The sequence below is a fragment of the Amborella trichopoda genome, chromosome 4, assembly GCF_054954075.1.
Source record: "Amborella trichopoda isolate Santa Cruz 75 chromosome 4, AtrichopodaSantaCruz75HAP2 v2.0, whole genome shotgun sequence".
In the NCBI taxonomy this organism is placed as follows: domain Eukaryota; kingdom Viridiplantae; phylum Streptophyta; class Magnoliopsida; order Amborellales; family Amborellaceae; genus Amborella; species Amborella trichopoda.
In genome coordinates this window covers 3,200,005-3,212,796 of record NC_142339.1, presented here as the reverse complement: position 1 = coordinate 3,212,796, position 12,792 = coordinate 3,200,005, and positions in this window count along the sequence as shown.

Below are 12,792 nucleotides of genomic sequence, written 5' to 3'. Positions count from 1 at the left end.
CCGTTATCTTGTTTCTTAAATTAAAATCGAAGTATTAATAAACAATGAAAACCATATTTTAATAAGTAGAAATATGAGGACCCATTGACTGATATTTCAAACGTGGTACATAACAGTAACATAACATGAGATACACAGAAATAATTTTTTTTTATAATTACAAAATTTTCAATGGCATGTGTTTCATGGCACTCGATACTAAGGTAGGGTGGGCCACCCTTTTTGAAAAACAATTTTATGATTACAAAACTTTCAAAAAAATAAAATAAAGGAGTTCATTGTTACCAAGAGAGGTAGGGTAGGCCACCCTGTTTTTTTTTTTTTTTGTTTTCTCTAAGGGGGACTCATCCGGATCCCGATATATCGAGGGACTCGGAATGGCATGAAAGATTCGGATTTCGATCGCCGAATTTTTAAGCCTTGGTATATACAAAAAACCCTCACAAATATTCGTGAGTAACTTATTTTTTGTTTTTGTTTTTTTTCTAATGGATCTCATGAGTGAATTTCTACCATTCTTCATTCATGGTTCATTACCATTCAAAGTCCATCATGGAAACCCCTTACAAACGCTACCTTACAAACACTAATGAGTTAATTTCTACAATACTTAATTCATAGCTCATTGCCATCCAAAATCCATCATAGGGTCATAGATGTCTAACAGTATTTAAACTTTAATAAATTTTTTACAAATCAAATTTATCTAAAATTTAGGATATGTATACATCAAACTAACTAACATATAAATAAATATAGTAAAAGTAATTAAAAAAATAAAAAATACCACTGAAATATTCATAGGGATGCTTTGATATATGTATATATATATATATATATATATATATATATATATATATATATATATATATATATATATATATATATATATATATATATATATGTGTGTGTGTGTGTGTGTGTGTGTATGTGTGTGTGTGTGTGTAAAAGTTTATACAAGGTGTCAATATTATATTGTAGAAGTAAAGTGCACCTTGATAACTCATTGAAAAAGATTGTTTCGTCACTATAAAATTCTCCAATTGATCATCTTGATCTCGATTTACATGGATATGAAAGAAAAATTGAATTTCAAGTTTTAAAATTAATGCATATTGTAATATATTATCTAGTTCGTCCATTTTCAAGGTTTTCGAGTACTTATAAATCTGCTAGATTTGCACAATTTTTTGGAGCTTTCAATTTCATTATAACTTTAGCGTGATTGTGTAAGATTGACACCTTACACATACACACACACACACACACACACACACATACACACACACACACATACATATATATATATATATATATATATATATATATATATATATATATATATATATATATATATATATATATATATATATATATATATATATATATATATATATATATATATATATATATAGGGAACCTTAAAATGTAGAACACCGGGTGCACCTCAAAAATCCATTGGAAAAAATTATTTTAATGTTGAAAAACCCTCTAATTGAGCATCTCGACATCGAGATATATGATTATGAAAGAAACCATTGGGCATACACTTTAGCTTTCAGCTAGTAGGCTAATAGGATATATTTGGGAGAAGATCTTGTTAGGTTGAAAAAAAAGTGGATTTAAGAAAAATTGATTAAGAGATGGAGACTTTTTAAAAAGGAAAACAATTTGATAGGGTTGTAGCTTTATGAACCTAAGTAAAGCCTCAACTCATAACTCATAAATATTTACAATTCGAGCATTGGAAAACCTTTACATGGATTATCTCGGCTTGAACATTATGGTTGTAAAAAGAAATTAGGATTTTAAACTCTAAAAAATAATATATAGTATAATAACTTATTTAGACCATACATTTCATTCTAAAAATATATGTCCATAGATCCACAAGTTCTGTATCATTTTTTTTTAGTTTCAAATTTTATTGTCGGTGTTGGAAATTGATTTTAGATCCATCATGGCGATTTCCATTACCAAAAGTGATTTCCAAAAAAGGATTTGAGGTGAAGCTTTATTTTGTTTTCATAAAAGCCTAAGCCTTATAGAAACTTCATCTTTTTGAAAATATAAAAATGTAGATTATGACATAAACTACAATCCCGATGCATTCGAGAAGCCTTTGACGTGAATGGTCTTAGCATTAATACTATTTATTGTGTCCATCCATTTAAGAGTGAGAGGCATCTTAGCATGATTCGCCATTAGCACTATTCGGGTCCCGGTCTGGGTCCAGACGGACCCGACCCGTACCAATAGTTATAGGATATATGATGACAACCATGTCTTGTTAGGCACGCGTTAGATGTTCATATTGTCACAATATTGGCAATATTTACAGTATTATTGACAAAAACAAAAGAAGGTAAGAACCAAGGAAAGGGCAAAAACAAAAATGATAAGCTCACCAGGGACCCGACGGGTCTGGGTATGGGTCTAAATTTTGGCCCTGATTATTAAACCCGGACCCAAACCATTGTCACCCCTAACTGTGAAAGTAATGCGCACTTTAAAAACTCAGAAAATTGGTAAAAACCTTAAAATATACATATACGGAGGTCTTCAAGTTTTAAAAACAGTACACCTTGTAACATATTATCCACAACAATCTATTTTCAATATGTTCAAGTATTTATAGATCGCCTCTGTCTTCACTATTTGTGGAACTTTAAATTTCATACGTAGATATCAAAATAGATTTTTTGGGCCATCAAAGTGACAAAAAAATTATGTATTCTGAAATGATTTAGCGATGCGCCTTATTTAAAGGTGAGACATACAAACCACACCCTCCTCTGTTTATATAAACAAAAATGTAATAGATCTTTTATTAAAGGGTGTGGTTTGTATAAGGTTAGATTATAAATCTGAGTAAGGCACACCTTCAAATATTATTGAAACATGTTGTTTAGTATAAAAAATCTTTGTGATGACTTTAAAATTTATTTTCATCTCTAATTATAAAATTTAATTATTCAAAAATAGTGTCGAGCAAGCAGATCTATGAACATTTGAAAATATTGAACATTGACGGTATACATTACAAGACGCACTTATACATTACAAGACACACTATTTCTAAGACTTGAAATCTATTATATCTTGTGTCCATGCATCTCCAGTATACATTACAAGACGCACTTATACATTACAAGACGCACTATTTCTAAGACTTGAAATCCATTATATCTCGTGTCCATGCATCTCCAGTTCGAGATGATAGAATTGAGGGTTACTCAGCATCAAAGCAACCTTTTCCAGTGAATTTTCGAGGTGCACCATAAATTACTATTTAGAACCTTACCCTTATATAAACTTTTTCCTTTGTTAAAAGAAGGTTGGAGCGACAGATTATTCTAAGGATGCAAAGGCCTTTGAAAATACTAATGAATATAGTTCTCCAAGATTGCCCACGAATGTATGCAAGGGAATCACGCAGTGGATTTGGCCACCTCCTTGAAAAATTTAGGCTTTTATTTATAATTAAATTTCTAGAATTATGCTATTGTAATAAGATATATTTTTAGGGAATACTATGAATACGCCACCATTTTTAAGAATTATACTCATGGACTGTCATTGTGTGCAAATTACCCTCATTTCTTAGGTTCTCTTGGTCCGAAAAATAAAAAAAATCTCATTTAATTTAATAAAATACTTTTTTTAAATAGGAAAGGCATGGAAGGTAAAATAAACTTTTAACATTTTTCTTTTATGAGGGGCAAGTAGCTCCATTTGGCACTCTATAGAAGTTCGAGAGCTAAACTCAAAAATAAAATATCTTAAGGTCTAGTTTATTTAAAAGAAAGTTCTCAGGAGGCCTATTAAGAAAAAAGTTGTTGCACCCTACCTGTTGATGTAGCCCTTGGAACTACCATCTCATGCACCTTCAAATTGCCTCTTTATGGACTGGTATTTTAAAACCTCGATCGGTGGGGTAAATGGTCCACCACATCAATTTGTGATAGATAGCTGGATCGGCAATCCAAAAAAATACTAAAAAATAAAAATAAAAATTGGGGTTTATAGGTGGGGATATAGGGCAGAACTATATAAACATTAGATAAGCATAAAAAGAAAGAAAAACGAAATGTGAAATAAGGGGTTTTATGTGTGGAACCGAGCTATGACCGATTGCTTTACAAAACCAGTTTAGTCCATGCTGATTCCCAGTCCGATTTGATGATTCACAAACTGGATCGTAGCACATTAAAACAATAATTTGGCTGCTCATTTTCCAACATAATAATCAATAATCCATAGAGTAGGTTATGCAGTGGAAAAACTAACCTAGGAAGAGTATGTTGGGTGATTACCTTGTGGGATCCAGCCCCATAAGGAGTGAAAAGAACAAAAAAAAAAAAAAAAGGACCCAAAAAAGAAGAAAAAAGGGTTACAAAGAGAGAGAGAGAGAGAGAGAGAGAGAGAGAGAGAGAACATATGGGTGTTTTAAAAAACAAACAAAGGGTTTTTTTTAGAGACACAATTTTGCAAGCAAAGATAGGGTTCTTTGAAAGCCCTTGGAGAGAAGAGAGTGCAAGTTTGTAATAATATTTCTATCACTATTATCAAGCCATCCAGATGCCATTTTTGTTTTCTTTCACACTCAACACTCAGCTGGAAAACCGAAACAATTGGTGTGCTCTCTGGTTGCATCTCCAAGTCATTGGAATACCATTTTATTAGGGCTTTTTGAGGTGGAGAAGAGCTGATCTTGTTGGTGCTTGTGAGGTAAACTTGTATTTTTTTCAAGTTATTGTTGTTTTCTCATTTGATTGTAAGCCTCAAGTTTTGGGCAAAAACTTAAGAAGAAACAATATTGTAACCTTCATTTGATTTTAGTGGAATCCTCTCTCGGATTTGCCCCGTGGTTTTTCTTTTCACATTGAAGAGTTTTCCACATTAAATATTGTGTTGTGATTGTGTTTGGTGGAACTTTCCTCTTTTTTGTGATTTTTACATTTCTTGACGCTTAGCAAATTGCCTATTTTTTGGTATTTGCACAAACATACATTGTGAGATCTTTTTACCTTTGATTCACACATAGAAGGGAAGGGCATTGCTTCCCAACAACTGATATCAGAGCATTTACACATCAAGTGTTTGTTTTTATTCATATGTGAATCAAATATGGATGTAAATACATCTACACTAATGATTAGTTTGAATAGGGGTAATTGGTTAATTTGGAAGGCCAAGATGAAAGACCTTATGTATTCAAGAGACCTCTATTTACCAATTGATGGTATAACGAAGAAGTCGAAAACTATCATTGATGATGATGGAAAGAAGTTAGACTGGAAAGCAATTGCTTGCATCCAGTAATGGTTGAATGATACAGTGTTTCACCATGTATCAATGAAAACTAGTACAATTTCCTTGTGGAAGACTTGTAAACTTGAAGTTCAAGGGGAACGGGTCGGTTGCAGAGTACTTGAATGAAAAGTAAAGCATTGTAAATCAGTTGACAGTTAAAAAAATTGGGCTAGATGATGAGCTGGAAGTATTGTTGTTGTTGAGCTCATTGCCTGACACTTGGGAGACCCTTGTTGTATCCTTTAGCAACTTGGCACCCAATGAGATTGTTACAATGAGTCAAGTTACAAGTAGTTTGTTGAATGAAGAAGTGAGAAGAAAATCTTCACATTCCCCCCACTCACACGCATTAATCACTGAAGAACGGGGGAGACCAAATAATAGATAAATTATAATTGAAGCAAATCAAAAGGGAGATCCAAGTAAAGAAATGGAGTGACGTGTTACTATGGCAAGAAGCCCGGACATATGAAGAAGAAGTGTCCAAAGTTTAAAAGAGATAAAAAAGAAGGAAAATGTGGTGATGTAAACAAAGAACATTAGAAAACCACTGCGGTTGCATCCGATGATGTTATAATTGTCTCGATGTGTGGTGAAAGTTATGTTAATACAACATGTGATGATTCAAATTGGGTGATTGATTTAGGAGCATCTTTCCATGTTACTTCACACAGAGATTTCCTTACCATATACAAGTCGGGAGACTTTCGTTCGGTAATGATGAGAAATAATGGAATATCCAAAATTCTTGGAATAGGTGATGTTTGCATTACTACCAATACTGGCTACAAGTTGGTCCTCAAGGATGCGAGACATGTTCCAGGCCTTAGATTGAATCTCATCTCAATAGGAATGCTTGATGATGAAGGGTATGAGTCACAATTTGGCAATGGAGTGTGGAAGCTGAAAAGGGCACTCTTGTTGTGGCAAGAAGCAAGAAATGATGCTCTCTCTACAAGACCGAAGCCCATCTATCCAAAGGTGATGTGAACACTACTTTTGAAGAATCTCTATCCGACTTGTGGCATCAACGACTTGGTCACATGAGTGAGAAAGGTTCGAAGATTTTGGTGAAGAGAAATTCTATTCCAAGTCTCAAAGGTACGTCTTTAACCCCTTGTAATCATTATTTAGGAGGAAAACATCATAGAGTTTCCTTTTTCACATACTAAAACTAAACGAGATATTGAAATACTTGATTTAGTTTACTCTGATGTATATGGCCCTACAATTGTGAAAACTCTTGGTGGTGCTTTGTATTTTGTCACTTTCATTAATGATGCATCCAGAAAAGTTTGGAGCGTTGCCATGAAGAGCAAAGATCAAGTATTTTAGAGCAAAAATCAAGTATTTAAAATTTTTCAAAAGTTCCATGTCATGGTTGAAAGACAAATATCAACTTCCTTGAAATGCATTTGCAAAGATAATTATGGAGAGTACACCTCAATGAAGTTTGAGGACTATTGTGCCAATCATGATATACAACACGTGACGACTATTCCCTCCGCACCGCAACATAATGATGTTGCAGAAAGAATGAATCATACCATAATGGAAAGGGTTAGAAGCATGCTTTCTTCAGTTAAGTTACCAAATGAGTTTTGGGGTGAAGCTATGAATACGGCATGCTACTTGATAAATTTATCTCATTTGACTCTATTGGAAGCGAATGTGGACCGGCAAGGATGTATCCTATACACATTTGAGAGTATTTTGATGCAAGGTTTTTATACATGTACCTAAAGAGCATCGAAGCAAGTTAGATGACAAAGCAACCCAATGTGTATTTCTCGGTTATGGAGATGATGAATTTAGGTATAGGTAGTGGGATCCTAAGGCCAAAAAGTTGCATAGAAGCCAAGATGTGATCTTTCGTGAAAACCAAACACTTTCCGATTTCGATAAGGTGGAACCGCGAAAGAGGTTTGTAGATGAGCTACCAGAAGCACAAGCCCTTTTACCCATACATGATAATGATGGGCAGCAAGTTCAAGATGAAGATGACCAAGTTTGGGGTGGTGAGACTCCTCAAATAGATGATGTGAATGATGATGATGTACATAGTGATGTTGTGCAGGGGGAACAACCTCCTCAAGAAGAACCACTTATGGTGAGAATGTCACAAAGGGAACGAAAAGCCTCAACAAAATATCCATCATCAGAGTATGTCACACTCACTGAAAGTGGTGAACCAGAAAGTTTTAAAGAAGCTATGACACATGAGCAAAATGAACTATGGAAGAAAGCTATGCAAGTAGAACTTAAATCCTTACATAAGAACAAAACATATGAGCTTCTTGAGCTACCAAAAGGACGAAAAGATATGAAGAACAAGTGATTATTTAGGTTGAAAAATAAATATGATAAGAAGAAAATGAGGTACAAAGCAATGCTGGTTGTCAAGGGATTTAGGTAGAAAAATGGTGTTGATTTTAATGAAATCTTTTATCCCATTATGGAGATGACTTCTATTTGAACTATCCTAAGTCTAGCTGCTGGTCAAGACTTGGAGATTGAGCAGTAAGATGTCAAGACAACTTTCTTGCATGGAGATCTAAAGGAAAAAATATATATGGAACAATCTGAAGGTTTCTTAGTGAAGGGCATGGAGCACATGGTATGCAAGTTGAAGAAGAGCTTGTATGGATTGAAGCAAGCTCGACAACAATGGTACAACAAGTTTGACTCTTTTACGATGAATCATTGTTTTACTAGAACCACTGCAGACCACTATATTTACCTTAAAAAGTATTCATATTTTTTTTTTATTATTCTCATGTTATATGTTGATGGTATGCTCATTGTTGGTTAATATGCTAATTTGATCGACATGTTGAAGAAAGAATTGAACGAGGCTTTTGACATGAAGGACCTAGGGGCTGCAAAACAAATTTTGGGCATGACAATCAAGCGTGATAGGAAGAACAAAAAGTTGTGGCTATCACAAGAAAAGTACATTGAGAAGGTACTTAAAAGATTTAACATGAAGAATGCTAAGCCAATCAGTACACCATTAGCTAGTCATTTCAAGTTAATTGCCAAGTTATCTCCAACCAGCAGTAAAGAGAAGAAGAAATGGAGAAGATCCTCTATGCATCAACAGTAGGAAGTTTGATGTACGATATGGAGTGCACAAGGCCAGATATAATACATGTCACCGATGTAGTTAGCAGATACTTGACAAATCCAGGCAAACAAAATTGGGAAGCTGTAAAATGGATTCTACGGTATCTAAGAGGCACATCTAAACTTTGCGTATATTTTGGAAACTCGTCACCCTTGGTGGAAGGCTATACAGATGCGAATATGATAGGAGATCTTGATAGAAGAAAGTCTACTTCGGGTTACTTGTTTACTTTTGCAGGAGGAGTCATTCTTGGCAGTTAAAGTTGCAAAAATGTGTTGCACTCTCGACTACAGAGGTAGAGTATATTACTGCCACAGAAGCTTGTAAGGATATGCTATGGTTGAAGCGTTTTCTATGGAGTTGGATTTGAAGCAAAAGGAGTATGTAGTTAGATGTGACAGTCAAAGCACCATTGATCTGAGCAAGAATGCTACATTTCACTCTAGGACCAAACACATTGATGTGCAGTACCATTAGATTTGAGAAGTCTTAGAAAATGAGTTGATGAAGGTTTGCAGATTCCATACCGATCAGAATCCATCAGACATGATGACGAAGATAGTGCCAAAGGAGAAGCATGAGTTATGCAGAGCTTTAGCAGGCATGAGTTTCATGTGAGCATCCAGTATGCGGAAGCCCCCATCATGGGTCTGAAGGGGGAGTTTGTTGGGTGATTACCTTGTGGGGTCCAGCCCCACAAGGAGTGAAAAAAAAAAAAAAAAAAAAAAAAAAAAAAAGAGACCTAAAAAAAGGAAGAAAGAGTTAGGAAGAAAGAAGTTTTGAAAGATAGATAACATATGGGTGTTTTAAAAGAAAAAACAAAGGGTTTTTTTTAGAGACACCATTTTGAAAGCAAAGATAGAGTTATTTGAAAGCTCTTGGAAAGAAGGTGCGAGTTTGTAACAAGATTTCTATCACCATTATTAGGCCATCCAGAGGTCATTTTTGCTATCTCTCACGCTCAACACTCAGCTGGAAAACAGGAACAATTGGTGTGCTCTCTGGTTGCATCTCCAAGTCATTGGAGGATGGATTTGCCCGGTGGTTTTATCTTTCACATTGAAGGGTTTTCCACATTTAATCTTGTGTTGTGATTGTGCTTGGTGGAACTTTCATCTTTTTTGTGATTTCTATATTTTTTGGCACTTAGCAAATTGCGTATTTTTGGCATTTTCACAAACATACATTGTGGGATATTTTTACCTTTGATTCACATATACAACGGAAGAACATCGCTTCCCAACAGAGTACTAATTGTAACTTTTTCTCAACATCAACACTTGCTCAACATCTAGCCTCTTCTTGTAGTCCTTCTCCATACCCATGATACATACAAAACTACTTCTTTGGCTCCAAATGAAAACGAATATGCATTTTTTCAGAATTGGATTCTCATTTGCTAGGTTTTGGATGGTCAGATCTAGTTTTTTAAGATCTAGCTTATTATTTTTTTATTTTTGTAAATAAATTTTAAATCGAGAATATCCTTCGTCCCTAGTGGCCTGGTTGTACAATAATAATTCATGCTCCTCCTCATTTAAAAGAGAAAAAATGGCTATAATTTACCTTAAGCAAGACCGTGCCTTGAAAACTAAATTGAAAGTCAAGTTTTGCAATTGAATTTTTTTTTTTTTTTTTTGATATATTAATGTGGGAATTGAAGGGGGAGAATTGAAAGAATTTTTTGAGAGACTCTTTGATACACCAAGATTACCTAAAAATGTGGCTTTACGTCTAATGGCCTTCATATTCTCTAAACCCAATTGTGTTAGGTTCGGATTTGGTTGTATTCTTTCAAAGGTATAACCCGGTTGGCATCTTTGAACTGCATTAAACAAGACTCTAGAGCCTTACTTTAGAAAAAAAATAAAAAGTTAAAATAAAAAATAACAAGCAGTCCAAAGATCCTTAGTCCGATGGGCAATTTGGGAATGAATAAAAACGACTTTTTGATCAACCCTTCACAATCTTACAATCCTGCAATGAAAGTATAGAATGCAGGTGTCATCTCTTCCTCTCCTTCATCTTCATCTTCATCTTCACCATCATTATGTCTCGGTACACTTGGTACATTTGATGACAGAGTTGTCGAACACCTCTTTCCTTGTGTATTTAGTTTTGGGTTTCCACTAAAATAACTCTTATTGAAGGTACAGAATTGGGTTGTGTCCAGTATCTCACCGGATAGATTATTATTTGCAACAGAAAACATGGACAAATGGGTAAGTCTTGTTAATTGAGAAGGAATTTTACCAGAGAGTGCATTGTAAGAAAGATATAATGTTGAGAGATCCAATAACGCTCCAAAGGGATTTGGGAATTGGACGTGTTAGAAGATTGTTGGAGAGATCCAACATGTTAAAGTTCTTTTAAAAGCCCCATGTCTAATGGAATAGGGCCACTTCATTTGTTTTCCGACAAATCCAAACCGGTCATGTACTTGAGAGCATCCCCGAGATAACTATATGTGTTTCCCTTTGTAAATTCTACCTTCTCTTGTGAGATTGTGTGAAGTTTATAACCTATTCGGTCCCTGGAAGCAAGTTTGGTAGAAAAGGTCAAAAATGGTTCATAACGAGATGAAATGGAACCAATAGAAGATGCATTTGTCCACGCAGAAAAATTATTGAAGCAAGGAGGTAATGGACCTTCAAGATTATTTTGGGAAAAATCCAGGACGGCCAAACTTTTTACTTGACAGAGTTTCAGTGGAATATGATCGAAAAAATTGCCTCTCAAGATTAGCACTTCCAATTTCAAAAGCCCAAATAATTCAATTGGCATGGGACCAGTTATTTCATCATTTGCGAGATTTAAAACAGTTAGAGATGGACTATAAAGCAACAGGTTCCTTGGAATGGTTCCATTGTTATCTAGACGGAGTGATTTACCAAATTGGGTAATTTGAAATGTTTGGATTGCAAGGGTCCTTTTGAGGAGTTATTAGACAGGCTCAAAAACATGAGTTCATTTCCTCTTGTCAAATTGGGGGATAATTCTCCGGTGATTTTGTTGTTTGAGAAGTTCAAAATTGTAAGGTTATTGGAGAAGATGGAAAGCAAATTTCTTGAGATGTTGTTGCTAGACAAATCCCACGCTCTCAATCCCTTAAAGTCGTTGATGTGAGACATTAAGTCACAATTATGGGAATTCTAGGACATTATAAGTGATTGCAAATTTGAAAAATAACTTGAGAAATTTCTTGGTAAATTCCTACTGATTTGGTTGTTAGAGATGTCCAAAAATTGAAGGTTGAAAGAGATGTTAGGTAAAACTTGTACTCGTGTGAGCAAATTCCTATCCAACAATACTTCTCCTCTCGTGTTTTCGAGCAACCAAAAGGGGCATATTCCCAACAATGTTGTTTTTTGAGAAATCGAGAATAGCTAACTGGTTTTGAGTCGATTGGAAGCCTGGTGAACTTAAGTTGAACTTTTTCATGTCACATGATGACAAGTTGAGATCATAAAGCCGGAAAGTAGGCGTAAAATTCTTGCGGAGAGGACCACATCTTTGAGGCTAGAAACATTCGTAAAGACTGAAGGAGAAATCGCCTGACAAGTCATTATCGGAGAGATGAAGACCATACACAGAGTAAAGCTTACCTAATTCGCGTGGGATAGGTAGTTTTCACTAGCCCAAGATATTCAAGAGTAGGTAAACAAGCAGCAATGAAATGCTTACTGCCAGGCATCCTCACGTGTCCCTTTTATAGAGGAGCCGAAATTTACGTGAGGGTCATGTCGGGAAGTATCAATATATCGGCTCACAATAAAATAGAAAATAAATCATTTTTATTTTAAAAAGTCGGATGAAAAAGCCAGAAAAAAAATACAGATAAGCAAATATACTTTATGTCAAAATATCGAACTAAACTAAAAAAGTTGGATTGAAAATCCTAAAAACAATCCACGAAAATAAGAAAGAAGAAACAAACACAAAAGAAATAGACAACCAACCATAACACAAAGATATACGCGGTTCGGCAACTTGCCTACGTGGAAAATAGACTCATGCCTCTCTGTTCTATCTGATTATAAAGAAATCTGCGTTTTTTCTTTAACCCTAAAAGAAAACCATCGGAACAATATACATCGAGTCTCAGATAAATGGTACAAATTATCGAAATACCTCATGTACAGATTGCCCTCCGGAGTCATCCTTTGACTCCACTTTAGCAAATCTATTTCCTCACAATACAAGACATAAATCCTCAACAATTAATTATGTTAACTATGCACCATATTAACTATGATACCCATGCACCATGCTACCTATTTAGTCATGTTAATTTGAATTCCAAATTAAAAACTTGTGCCGTACTAACCATTTAGTCATGTAATTCAAAG